Below are 15,071 nucleotides of genomic sequence, written 5' to 3' on the forward strand. Positions count from 1 at the left end.
ATTTAAAGAAAACTGTTCAATGTAAAATCATAGAAAAACTCAATAAAATAAAATTCAAAGTATAATTTAATAAAATAGGGTAAAATTCAAGAAAGATATAAACTTTTATAAAGTTTCTGTTATTGAAGAAACAAAATTTTCCAAAATCGAACACCTGCTACTCTAAAATAGAAAATCAATGTGTATCTAACGATATACTAAAAGATGTTTTTACCAAAGAGAAATAAATGTCTGAAGTACTTTCTATGAAGAATAATCTTGAATTCAGTTTAATACTGCGGCTAATCTGATGGTGAACTGTTTTTTCTGGAAAAATATGCCCTCATACTTGACCTTGCATATTGAATTGGGTTTCAAGAAGACATCCGGCTAAATTTGTTTAGAGACTTTTATCAAAAACTGAGAAAAGAGATCAAAGAAACATAGAAATTAAAAAGCACGGATTAAAAATATTTCCTTTATTCATTTATTCAAAGAATTGTTCAATCTTTGGGGAAATTGATCATAACATGCAATCAACATGATTTGTCTGTTGATTTTGAAGATGTTTCATAACTGTGCAAAAATCTTGAGTCACCTTAAACTATAATACATCACTAGTGGGACATGTGGGAATTTCACGGAGCTTTCTACATCAATCTGTATAATATACTGTTAATGATATTTCTTTAGAAATAATGAATGTCTATCAAAGCCAATAAGAACAAAATTACTTTCTCCTTTTCTAAAAAATAGATCGAATATTTTTCTTCTTCATTTATTTAAAATTGTAGCGATTTAATTATTTTTAAAACAATGAATTTTTTATTACCATAAAAGTAATTATCTGCTAAATAGTTTTCAAATCAATAAAACATCACTTTTTGAAATATATTTAAAATGTTACTGTTTTTGCAGATAGGATGGTATAATTTGATTTTGAAAACGACATAATTTTTTTTTACCTTAGCGATATCAGACTAATCGCTATCTTTGCTAATTGGACAATCTCATTGCTTAAAAGGTATGTTAAAGACGATACTGTGAATAAGAACCTGAAGGAGCGCAGCCTATTATATAGATTTTTTTAAATAAATTATCATGATGTTACTAAACTCCACACTATTTTATAGCGTCATTCTAGTTTTTTTTTTTTTTTTTTTTTTTTAGATATCCCCCTTTTTTCCTTAGTCTTTATTTGCATACATTAATTATTTAAACAACCCTCCTTCACATCAAATACTCACCCAATAAACTGAAAAAATTTTTTTTAAACCCCAATATTTCCCTCTTTTATTTCCTAATAATTAATCCTCTATTTTTCTAACTGTTTTCAACTTTTACTCTAATCGCGCAATTGTCGCAAAACCAATATAAATAATAGGATGAATATTAAATGTAACTAACTGGACTTATGTTAACTATTTGCCATATAAATGCTTTCCCATTCAACATATCTGTGTATATATAGGATGTATGTTAAAATACAATCAAGTAGACGTATGTTTACATTGCGTCCGAAAAAAGTTTACCCAACAACGCGGCAATGTCTACATTATGACTTATACAACGTCTACATTATGTTATTATGTTATACAACGTCTGCATTATGACACTTAATTCATTTCAAATACGTAACCCCCGCACTCGTCACTTTTCTTTTCTTTTCTTCTCTCTATATTTCTCTTATTTTGTTAATATTCACTCGTAAACCTAAAAATCATATTTTCTTCCTTTTCTCATTTTGACTTTTTGTCGTCTGATGAAGCAGGCAGCAAATTTTCTGTCCGCAGAAACAATTGTAATGCATTAAATCAATACTTGAGGTTGTACAATAAAAAAACATATTTAGGTTTACTAATGCATTGAGCACTTTTATTCTGTTTTTTTTTTTTATCATTTCTACCTCTGAATATATATATAAGTTAAGTAACGTTAAGTCTGGTCAGTAGCACATGGGTCACCATTTGGGAATATCAGACGCTGTTTGTAGGAGAACATTGACACCTCCCTACCAGAACTCCAAAAACGTAACCGGGGTATACATGTGACTGGAGACAGCCTGTAAATTTAATAGTCCCATGAAACTTCCTTCTTATTTCAAATTATTTCAACCCATCTAGGGTGAATGCAGCTAACATTGCCTAATAATCTGAAAACATACAAAAAGAAAAAGAAAAAAAATACAAAGGGGGGTGGGTTACATTGGACAGGTTCATCCTTGTTTTTGTTTTTTTAAATATTGCTCATCAAATGTGATAGCAAAACGAAAAATAAAAGGTCAGCCTCTTGTTCCCCACCTCTTATTAATTTCTTGTAAGAATTGTATTTCAGCAATAAATTTCAAGTATAGGAGTTACTTTCCAGTCATTTTATATATGATGCTTAGGTCATTCCAAAAGCAAAACCTCCTATTTTTTTTAACTCAAAAAATTGAATAGCTACGAATATGTGATATCATTAAAACAAGCAACCTTTTTTGCTCTAGAGTAATTTCTCTACATAGTCATCACCATTTTCAATGCACTTTTGCCAGCAATGAACGATGGCTGTGCATGGGCATCTGGAGTGTGCTTTGTCATAGGAGAGTCGTCCCAAAAGTAAAACCTATTTTTTAACTCAAAAGGTTGAAGAGCTACGAAAACTGGAGTGGTACCATTAAAATGAGCGATCTTTTATGCTCCAGAATTTATTTTTCTACATAGTCACCTCCATTCTCGATGCACTTTTGTCAGGAATTCAATAATGCATCTCGGCTGCTGATGCACGCCCATGACACAGTCGGTTTTCTTAGAGTCTCATACCGTCAATATTTGCAACAGAGAGATGAAACTTTTTGGATATAAATCATAAGTTCAGTCATCATAACAATGCGATTTGCAGTCCTCTCTGATTCATTCGGACAAAATAAAAAATAGGAGACATTACTTTTGGAACGCCACTCTTGTGTGTGTGTGTATGTGTGTGCGTGTATATATATATATATATATATATATATATATATATATTGCAAGAAATATAATGAGTGAACGAAGCTGTTGATAAAAAGGGTTAATAAATACCATCTGTAAAGATTAATGAATGTGAGTTTTCACAATTGTTTCAGTTCAATGTGTTGATTGTGTAGCTATTTCTATTCGAACAAATAAATAGAATCGCGTTTGCATAAAATAAATTTTCTTTTAAAAAAATTGCAAAAGAAATCCTGCTTTGTTTTGAAATTCCCTGAATCAAATGTCTGACTTTTAGTATGAAAATAACTTTGAAACGGAAACAGGAATCAATGGAATCTTCACATTGAATATTTGAACGTAGGTAATTGTTTGCCGTTTTTTGTCTGCATTCACAGAAAAGCTGTTCTGTTGTTGTCGTCTTATTTAAGCATGTTAACTGCCGCAGTGCCTTTTGAGCAGCACACCATTAATGTCTGTTAGAAGAGTATCCAATTTCCTTTTGTGCTTCTCTGTTGCAGACATCTGCCAAATTGGAATATAACCTTGGCACCGTGCTGCGGTTTGACTGCGAGAACCAAAATTAAGAAATGTGTTCCCACTCCAAAGAAAAGAATTTGCTGCATATGTACACAGTTTTTGTCTGCAGATTTAGAATCTGCATTTTATAGTTCACTTACCAGGGATAATACTACGCCTTCGGTTTGACTGCAAACTTTATCCAGTAGCAAAGCCTCAACTTGAAAGATCTTTAGTGGCGCTGGTTTGACTCTCCTTGGGCTTGTGTATCACATCTTTCTACAGTAGGAAGGAAGTAAATATTAGCTCTGTGCGGGTGAAGGGGGGAGCGAGAGGTGGATTTTCCCTACATAAAAAAACTGACCTTGTGTTCAGTTTTGTGTCCATATTTATTTTATTTAATCCACGGACATAGCTTGCTCTTGTTCCTTTACCCGTGATCGAGTAGAAATATTTCAAACAAGCCCTTCATATATCATATACAAATAGTGAAGAGTTTTCAGCATCAATATTAAACAGTCTCTAATAAATAACAGCTTTCCTAAGACTAACAAATTTGAAAATTTAAAAATAATCCCTATCAAAATATTAAAATATTGAATACTCCATTAACTACGTCTATAAAATTATTCTACTGAAACCAGATAGACAATAACTATAAAATAAATGGACAAGCATTAAAAATATAATTGATAAAAACGTACTTCCATAATAAAAAATGAAACTAATTATTTTCTACAATAAATTAAAAACTTCTTTCCCCTTGATTAGGGATTTTGATAGGACAAACCTAGTGTCTGAATTTAAATGCCCATTAGGAGACTGCATCTCTAACAGTGAAGAAAAACGTATATACATATGCTTGGCCACTACAACTTTGTTAAGGAGATTAACTATGCACCTATCAGTTAACACTTAACAAACATACTTGTCCCCACTACCAATTTCATAAACTTTTAGTTGATAACACCTCTACCACCTCTGTAAATATTTTAGCACTATGAACTTTACTGACTACCACGACTGATGATGAATGCTGATAGACCAGAATTACTTGGGTAAAAAGCGAATTATTAGGCAATTATTTTCAACTATATATTCGTTGAATTATTAGGTTGGTGCAAAAATAATGTCGTTTTTTGACGTTCAACATCAAAAGATCATAACTCCTTTCATAATAAAGTTTACTAATCGAAATAAAAACCATTAGAATCGAGACATTTTTGCCAACGAGAAACAAGTTTATTTATCCCATTAGCATAGAAATCTAGAGTTCTGGAAGCGATGAAGTCATTGGAAGTGATAATCGGTGAGCAAGAGATCCAGTGAATATGGCGGATGAGGCAGAGTCTTGTAGCCCAAATCGTTCAGTTCCTGCAGGGTCACTTGAGGGCGAGCGTTGTCATGGAGGACAATTGATCCCTTCATATTGACCAATCTCGGGCACATACATTGGAGCTTCTGGTGCATTTCATCAATTTGTTGGCAGTACTTCTCCGCCGTAATTGTTTAGCCAGTATTCAATAAACTGTGATGGATGAGATGTGTCACAATGACCTTTTTTTTAGGAATATCGGCTTCGGGAAGTTTTGTGGAGTTTCTCCAACATTTAACCACCGTGCTGAACGTCACTGGTTGTTGTAGAGAATCCACTTCTCATCACACGTCACAATCCACTCGAGAAATGAGTCATTTTTGTTGCACAGAGGGAGCGTAGAAGACGCCTTAAAACAACGTTTTTTTTTTATTATCATTCAATTCATGCGGCACCCGTTTATCCAACTTTTTTGACTTCCCTATTTGCTTTAAATGGCGAACGACTATTGAGTGGTCGATCTTGAGTTCAACACCAATTTCTCGTGTGGTTTTGTGAGGATCGGCTTCAATTAAGGCTTTCAAATGTTCGTTATCAACGGCAGTAAGCCGGCCGCAGCTGTCTTCATCTTTGAGGCTGTCATCACCATTGCCAAATTTCTTGAACCACCGTCGTGCCACACGTTTGTTAGTGGTTCCTGGGCCAAATGCATCACGAGCTGTCTTGACAGTTTTCGGCCTAGTTTCAACTGGAACAAATCGCATGAATTTGAATTTTGTTCATGCCGTCGAAAAGCCTGCAAAAATTGAATGAAGAGATTGAGAACGGCAATGAAAAACACGATCTATAGAGCGAAAAACGTGCTTCAAAATGATATATAACATGGCTATATATATCAATGAATTAATTCAGAAATCATATATAAAATTAACATATGTGAGAAAATTATATTGTTTTTGCACCAACCTAATAATTGAATTTGAACGATAATAAAGCCATAACACTTTGATACACTTCTTTAAAAAATAAGGCATCAGTGTCAACTGATACCACACAAAATAGCTGTGAAGGGTTAAGTAGGGATGGAAAGGCTGAAGAGAGAGAGAGAGCACTTAGCAGACCTCTACTGAAAGTATGTAAAAGGAACTGAGACCTTGGAGAGGCTTATATTAAAATATAAGAGGCTTATATTTTCACAAATATCAGTGAAAACTAATGGTTGCTGCCAGTGGAAAATCAATGGTAAGCAGCTGTTGCAATAACACAAACTCATTTGCAAAGGTTTGTGAAAGAGATGGAGTATACTGGAAATCTGTGGAGACTTGTCATACTTGTAATACTATCGGTTATTATCAGTGAATAATCCCTGATGATGACCTGTGTTAGAACTCCTAGGTAGTAAATGATAAGTAATGGTTGTTGTGGCGTAACAAAGCACGAATGAACACAGTGGAAAATGTCAGCAGCAGCAAAGGATGGCCAGTATACCAAGAGATTAGCAGCAGCAGTAGTCAAAAACTGCATATGCAAATTAGGAAGTATGCGCGAGAAGAAGAAGGAAAAAAGGAGACAAAATGCAACACGTGTTCGGTCAGAAAAAGAAAGTCGATGCCGAAGGAAATGGAAGTTTGAAGCCTAAAACGAGAATTGCCCGACTGTGCCCGGCGTGGGGTGGGAAGAAGGAGACATATGGCAGCAAGAACCATTTTAAAGTGGTAATGACAACTTTTGTTGAAAAAAAAAAAAATACCAACCGGGATTTTATTTATTTATTGTGTTCGTTAGTTTTTAATGTCAACGTTACAGTGATGGCGTATCTTTAGTTTTGCAAGAAGAATGTCTTAACAAACATGTCAGAGTTCATGAATTTTCAAATGAAAGCAAAATAGAATAAATAATGACGGTAGTTGCGGCCCAACGGTTCATGAATATATTTACTCGATACTAAAACTATAAATCTAGCATATATATTTACTTTTGATTCAAGTGAGATATATTTTTTATCATCTATTACTAAACATTAATATCTTCACATTGATGCCAGATATAGATTGAAAAAAAAAACATTGAAATGAATATATCAGAAAAATATTATCAGGCCAAAGGAATGTGAGAAATCCAGAAAAAAAAAAGGCGTCGGGTGTTGTATAATCAGGTGTGAGTAGTTGGGGAAAAAAGCTGGAGAAATGAATATGCTTAGCAATTATGAACTTCCCAGGAGTATTCATTAAAAGCAAGAAAAACTATTTTCTGAAAATGAAGGAGACATTAAAATGTTTTATTCATCAGGAAACAGGCTAATATTAAAAATACTTAATGTTTCCTTGACTTACATATATATATATATATATATATATATATATATATATATATATATATATATATATATATATATATATGCCTTCAAGTTTAAAGTATTATCGTCAATATTTATGTTTATGAGCAAAAATTTTGTTAAACTATGACGTCGTCGTCGTCGTCGTCATCATCATCATCATCATCATCATCATCATCATTTCGCAATGGAGAATTTTGTATGAATAGTAAATACGAATTCATTCCCAACAAATAAAGCAAATGACATAACCGGAAATCAAAATTGACTTACTTAGATTTTCTTATAAATAGAGCTTCAAACTTTACCTTAACAAAATAATTACATTGCCATGATGTCATAGGTCTATGATTTACGTCATACTTTAAAGTATGAATTTAGATACAAGCAATAATAAAATATCAAATAAATGAATAAAAATTTTAATAACGTTGGAAATTATTACGTATTGGAGTTAAAAATAATTTAATATTTCGCTAGTAGTTTAAATTTCATTAAAACCAGATATACGTATTTGAAGGGAATTTAATACATATGATGTTTCATAAAAATAGGATGTGTTTGAAATTTGAAAAGGTTTATGCCTCCATAGCCTCGGAGTGTGGCGTGTAGCGGTTCGGGAACGCTTCCATTACCTCAATAAATTTGACATGAGAATATACTTTTAGATTTTATGTACCTTCTCAAACTTTCCTTTATACAGGGAACACATAAACACCATGCTCACATACACACATATATTGGGTTGTATATATATACACATATATATATATATATATATATATATATATATATATATATATATATATATATATATATATATTATTTTCTATATAATAAAACATTATCTGTGTGTGTATTCATGTATGTATGTTCATGTGTGTATGTATGTATGTATGTATGTATGTCATGTGTGTAGGTATGTATGCATGTAGGTATGTCAGGTCATGTTATATGCTACTGGTACCATGTAACCCAGTACTACCTGCCTCATGGTCGGATCACCGGCGACTAAACTGGTTCTCCCACCAGACTTGTTTGGTGAGGAGGGTGGCTAGTCTCCTTGAAGGATTAAAAACAAGACCTTCCAAAGGGCGAATAAACGCTTTCTCGAGGTCAACGGCCAACTAGCACCGTGTGTGTTTGTGTGTATGCATGTGTGTGTTGGGGTGGAGAGGGCTCCTGTAAGCCGTGATGAAGGCCACCTTTCTAGGAGAAGCAAATCTCTGATTTAAAAAACCATAAAGCGGGAGGCCAATACCCACATTAAGCTGGTCTGCAGTTTAACTTTTTGCTGACTATCTTGCTCTTGCTTGTTGCTGGATCTCAACATTTTGAACCGAGAGAGAGACTTAGCTGTCGTACAGAGCTAAGACTCTGTAACATCATCTGTGTACAGATACTCCCTCAGGCATTTGTCTATTAAAATGGTCCTGTGGCGATGGAAGTCATTTTTGGGCTCATGGACTTTAAGTGTCTGAGAGAGTGGCAATCGTCTGACAAGACGTTGCAATTATCATATATATATATATATATATATATATATATATATATATATATATATATATATATATATATATATATATACACCAGGTAGAAAGATATCCAAAAATTAAGAATAATTGAATTTCAACAAGGATCTTTGATAGTGCTCAATCAAAGAGCAAATTATATATTTTTTTATTATTCTTTATGTAAATCCAGTCATATCTTGCTACGATGTGCAGACAGTTTCGATCATAATTGATCTCATCAGCCAAGAAGATTTTAAAAATTCCAAAATTGAAAAGGGGTTCAAGACCATTTTCATTTTTCCTCTCTTCTAAAACTGAAAATAAATAATGATTGAAGTAAGGTAACTTTGAGTTATATATTTTTTATTCTTTTGAAATGTTTAGAACAAAACAGATAAATAAAAAAATTAGGCACAAGGCCACTTAAAAATGGGGGAGCGAGTTTCTATGGTAATCCTCGTCACTGTACCTTTGCTTGATCCTAGCTAAAGTTCTCATTCATCACAATACCTCAAACACACTAGGGGTCGTCCTACTCAAGATTCCCAAATCAAATCGTGTGTGTGTGTGTGTGTGTGTGTGTGTGTGTGTGTGTTTAATTTCTTTTATATATAAAATAAATTTGTAAACATAAAATGACATAAAATCGTTTGTTTTATTTCATTGGCTTTGAAGTGGGGGAAAAAAGTCCAAAAAGTAAAAACAAAATGTTAGTAATACGCTCCTAACCCTCTCTAGATGGTAAACCGCCCACTGTTTTCCGTGAGGGTATATGAAGTTTTTCCAAGATCACTTATTGGGATGGCCAGGGACAAAAAGGAAAATATCGGGGTGTGTGCATCTTGAAGGTTTCCTATCGAGAATAGTGGGAGCCATTCACTCGGCTAGCTAAGAACCTAGTCTAAGCACTTTTTTAGGGTCTAGAGTCTGGCAGGATCTGGAACCGTGCAGGGAACACAAACTCTATCTTGGCACCTCTTTGCATGCAGACTTGCTATCTTGATCCATCTCTGGTCACAGGCTGCAGGATGTAATCTTTTCCTATCACATCCGATCTTTACCTTCAGCTGGTGCTTAAAAAAGAGAACTAGATCCTGATCAGTAAAAGACTCAAGTCCATATCATTATTCTAGCCACGGCCAGGATCATAAGAAGCACCATTCGTCTCTTCTTGTCCTGCAGTTGCTCGGTGCTGTGGATGACGTAGGACACGTCCAGTGGGCGAGTCTGCATGGGATCGATGCGAGCCATCATCTTGTTGACATATGCCCAGTACCGTCTCAGTCTGCTGCATTTGAAGAATGCATGTTCTGGCGTTTCCTCAGCTGAGATCCTACAACAGAGACACCTGGACGACCTCACTAGTATGGCATTGAGGGGCAATGTGTTTCAGGCCAATTGCCAGGTTACGGAAAACTCTGAGCTGTTGATATGACTCAAACCTGGCGCCCAGCTTCACCAGGAGCAGATCTCCTACTTGAACAACCTCAAACGCTCGACGAGCAGATTGTCAGCGCCCCTCCTCTTCTCACTAATTATAGAGTTCCTTTCTAGTGAGTTGTGAAAGGTCGCTGAACCTTGGGGGGGGGGTTACGTGACCCTACACTCTCTCAAGAACTGTGTGTCACTCCACGGCTTTCGACATGCCTCAATCTTGTACTTAAGGATGAGGTCTGGAAATGTGGCCTCGACCGTGGCATTCCACACAGACTCTTCTGTTAAGATTCGGCTTAGGAAGCCAGCCTCTCAGTGTCTTGATGACACCTCAAGTCAAGCATTCCCAAGCCTCCCTCACACGGATGTTGTACACAGACCTGTTTGCAAACCCAATGTTTTCCTTTGTCTAAAGAAGTGAGGATAGCTTGCTCTGTAGGGATTTTAGATAGTTCTCAGGCAGGGGAAGTACCAGTTCTTTTCCAGCTGGAGACCCGGTTCAAACCACATGCTGAGAATCTGAACTGGGCCGTCTGTCCAGCTGAAGGGAGCAGAAAGGGAGTTGGCATCCCCCAACCACAGTCCGATCGACTTGCTGTGGTTTATTTTGGCCCCCATGGTCTTTTCATACTGTGTGAGCGCCTCTGTCACTGCCTCAATGTATTGGAAGCTCAACACAAAGACGGTAATCTCATTGGTAAACACAGAAACTCTGGCTTTTAATCTGCCAGGACTAGACTTGCCAACTCCTGCCTAACACGAGGATATAAAGCAGGGAAGACAGTGGACAGCCCTGATGCATAGGCTGAGAAATCGCAATGGATTTAGAGCACATTTCATTTACCTGTACCATTGCCATCAGCACACGGTACAATACAGATATCCATTTGCGGAAGCTCGGTTGAAATTCAGCAGCCTTCAGAACAGATGCCAGGAAGTGATGGTCGACCCTATCAAAAGCCTTGGACTGATCCAAATTGATCAGCGCGGCTTCCTTGGCGTCTTTTATACCTCCCACTAAGATCGTACGGATCAGATGCAAGTTGTTTTGAATCGATCTCCCCTTCATGGCATAGTTCTGCTCTCATTCGATCAATTCGCCAATAACAACCTGCAGCCGATTTGATAGGACCTTGGTCAAAATCTTCGCATCTGTGTTCAGCAGTCCACATGAGTCTACCTGAATGCCAAGTTTGAATGGAATATACCGTCATTTCTACATATCTAGTATGCAGACTTTTAGTGGTGTTTATTTGAGCTCCATGTGTGTGGATTGTGCCACCATCTTGAAATTATTCCCATTTTGCAGGAAAATGACTTGCATGCTTAAAAGAAAATGTCGGTTTTGGGATATTTGACTTGATTGCATTTAAAACACAAACCAAATTACTTGCAAAAATTCTTTCTGATATTTTCTCTAGTTCACCTTTTGAATATGGCAAAACATTGTCCACTCCAATTAATGCCAGAAGACTGAGCAGACCATAAGAATTACTGAATAGCTTTTAGGATTTGTTGTTTTAAATTATTTTTGTTACATGGCCATGAAAGCTTTAATATTGATGAAAATATAGCCGTTTTGTTCAATGAATTTTCCCTTTTACAGAAATATTTTTTTTAAAATGATTTTACTGATGCATTTTAAAAAAAAACTTGAAATCAACTCTTTGACTGGCTAAAACCAAAAATGTCAGCTATATTTAATAATGAGCTACAAAATTCTCATACACCACAAAATTCTTATTTATTATCTATCTTCTATACTCCTTTAAATTTGAGTTTTTTTTGTGTGTATTGATAGTCATATTAAAAACCCTTTTTTCTATTTATTTAAAAAGAAAATATAACTTTTTATGGATCATGGAATTGCATTCATCTGCAAAAGATCTTGCTAATTTGCATTAAAAATTCATTTTAATTAATTCCTTATTAGTTTTTTGGGTTTTCTTATGGGATAATCATCTTTAGTTAACTATTATGTGTAATTATATTCATGCAGATATTCTACATGATTTATACTTGCACAATATTTGTGTAAAAAGTAAGCACAAACCTCTTTCTATTTATGCATGCGTATATATATTTGTTTAAAAAATTTGGCCTACCAAACTCCTCTGTCAGTTTTTGGTCTACAGACATGAAACTTAATATAATAGGGTATTTCAACCCATGCGAAATTTTACATTTGGGTTTTAGCCAGGTAAAATTTGTGCAAAAGCGTGAAAATTAAAGAAATGGAATTTTCCAGATTATGGTCGAATGACAGCATTACGAATATGCATGCATAACGTAATAGCTATTGGTTCATGTCTTATTTTTAGCCTCGCAAGAAACATGTCTTCATAGTTCAGGCATTAACGTCAAAGGAAAAAGTAAATCGTAAGCTAAATGTTTTGGTTTCGATTTTCGGCGATGGCGCACAATTCATTTTTTTTTAAATCTTTTTTAATCATTACTGTATATTGGGTCCAACATAATATAATAGTAAATATGAAATATGCATTATTCAAAATATCATCTGTAAGTGTATTTTACAACCAGGCAAACCTGGGTGTCCTGCTAGTATATATATATATATATATATATATATATATATATATATATATATATATATATATATATATATATATATATATACACCAATAAATTTAAGATAAAAAGGCGAGATGACTTAAAAAGTAAGCTACAAAATTATCATATTTCATAATTTTTTTTTTTTAATAAAGATACGAAAATAAATATATATAAATCTTTAAAAAATTCTTTGCAAAGGATGCGCTTGTTTTCTTTTCCTCATAAAGGAAATGTTTCTTTTCCTTAATGTTTCCTTGTTAAAGTGTTTTTTATTTAATAAGTCTGAAGAAAGGCTGTTCTTGTGAAAATTTTCAAACGACATATTGTTTGAATTTGTCCAAATGGTCTTGAAACACTTGTAACTAACAATGAAATAGACATTTTGTTGCTATCAACCCATTTCTTGAAGTCTTGGTATTTTGTTAAAACAATATATATATATATATATATATATATATATATATATATATATGCATATATATATATATATATATATATATATATATATATATATATATATGCAGCACACGTTGTTGTAACAGATGTTTGTAATCTGATTTTAAATAAGTCGTCATCATTCATCATCTTTATCTGGTTAAGCATCATATATTTACATATCACAAGCATTGCACGTTCTGGTAACCGTAGCGGAAGCAAAATGCAGAGTGAGCTGCTTCCCATCATTGACAATGCTATCCTGTTGATCGAAAAGACATCAGATTTGCTACATATACAAGAAATAAATAATCTGCTGTCATGAGATCATCCCATCAGAAATTACCTCGTTTGATAGGCAGTGTAGTCTCTGTTCTATTCTCATGATATCACCCTCTCAGGAATTATCTTCTCCGTTGGAGAGAGTGTAGTGTAGTATATTTTCATTCATCATGATACCATCCTCGTAGGTTTTACCTTCTCCTTTGAGTGAAACAGTGTATGTAGTATATATTCTATTATCATGATAACATCCTCCAAGCACTTGGGGAGATAGTGTAGTATCCTTTTGTTCTTTGAGACCATCCTCCCAACATTTAACTCTCCTTGTGTAGAGGGAGTGTTTTCGTTGTGATGTTATCCTCCCAGACATTACCTCCTCCTTTTTGGAGTGGTGTAATATTTGTTCTATTGTCAAGAGATCCAGGCATTACCGCTTCTTTTAGGAGTATTGTATATATTCGTTTGTCATAAGACCGTCCTCCCTAGCAATACCTCCTACTTTGAGGAGGAAGGGCATATATATTTTCTGGTATAATAACTAAAATAACAGAAAAAAAAAAAACTCGATTTCCTCCTGAGTATTTTCTTAAAGGATAGATTTTGGTCTGAGTTCCAGACTTGTAGATAATCCTTGATTACTTTTTCCTAAGATTTACATAGAAACTCATTTTCCCATGTACCAGGAGTCACAATTTAGTTCTTTGGTGGATCATATGGTTTTGCATGTCGAAATGTTTTATTTCTGCTGTGCTTAAAAGAATGATGACAAAAAAAAATATCATCATATTTTTCTACATCAATATGTATAAAAATATAATGATTTTTTTCTATCGCTATTGGCGATGATAAGTAAAACCAAACGAAAACCAGATATATTTCCCTCAGCTTAAAATCACATTTGCAAGTTTTCTTTTGAAAATACATAATCTAATTCTGCTATTATGTAACATATATACGTACCTATTTACTATGCCTCCCCACGGGACAGAGTTAGACACCAGGGTCGTTTTTTAACGTGGAGAAAAGGTACATGAATAAAAATTGTCTCAGTCGTGAAGGATTTCTCCTCCACCGAAAGAGAACAAGAAATAGAAGTGCAGCATCTGAAGAACAGATGGTATTTATTTGCTCCCCCACTGAGCAAATTAGGCACAAGGCCGTTTTTAATGTGAGGTAAAAACCAGCTCCCCTAAAAGGGGTCACTCTGGTTACCAAAAATAATAATTGTCCCAGTATAGAGGGTTTCCCCTCCATTGACTGGTACAAATTATCTTAAGTGCAGTATCTGCCGGAACAGATGGTATTTATTTGCTCCCCCACTGAGCAAATTAGGCACAAGGCCGTTTTTAATGTGAGGTAAAAACCAGCTCCCCAAAAAGGGGGCACTCTGGTTACCAAAAATAATAATTGTCCCAGTATAGAGGGTTTCCCCTCCATTGACTGGTACAAATTATCTTAAGTGCAGCATCTGCCGGAACAGATGGTATTTATTTGCTCCCCCACTGAGCAAATTAGGCACAAGGCCGTTTTTAATGTGAGGTAAAAACCAGCTCCCCTAAAAGTAGGCAAAAAGGGGGCACTCTGGTTACCAAAAATAATAATTGTCCCAGTATAGAGGGTTTCCCCTCCATTGACTGGTACAAATCATCTTAAGTGCAGTATCTGCCGGAACAGATACTACACTTTGATCTTGTCCCGAAGGCCATGCGACTTGAAGCATATTTGTGTGTGTT

General features: G+C 34.7%; 1 protein-coding gene across 2 annotated transcripts in view; it reads left to right on the forward strand.

The window, feature by feature from the left end:
- LOC145261134 (uncharacterized) overlaps positions 1-15,071 on the forward strand; it is a 123,034-nt gene that overhangs the window by 67,977 nt on the left and 39,986 nt on the right. The window lies entirely within an intron of this gene.

The sequence above is a fragment of the Euprymna scolopes genome, chromosome 37, assembly GCF_053919585.1.
Source record: "Euprymna scolopes isolate OS-2025 chromosome 37, ASM5391958v1, whole genome shotgun sequence".
Classification (NCBI taxonomy): Eukaryota; Metazoa; Mollusca; class Cephalopoda; order Sepiida; family Sepiolidae; genus Euprymna; species Euprymna scolopes.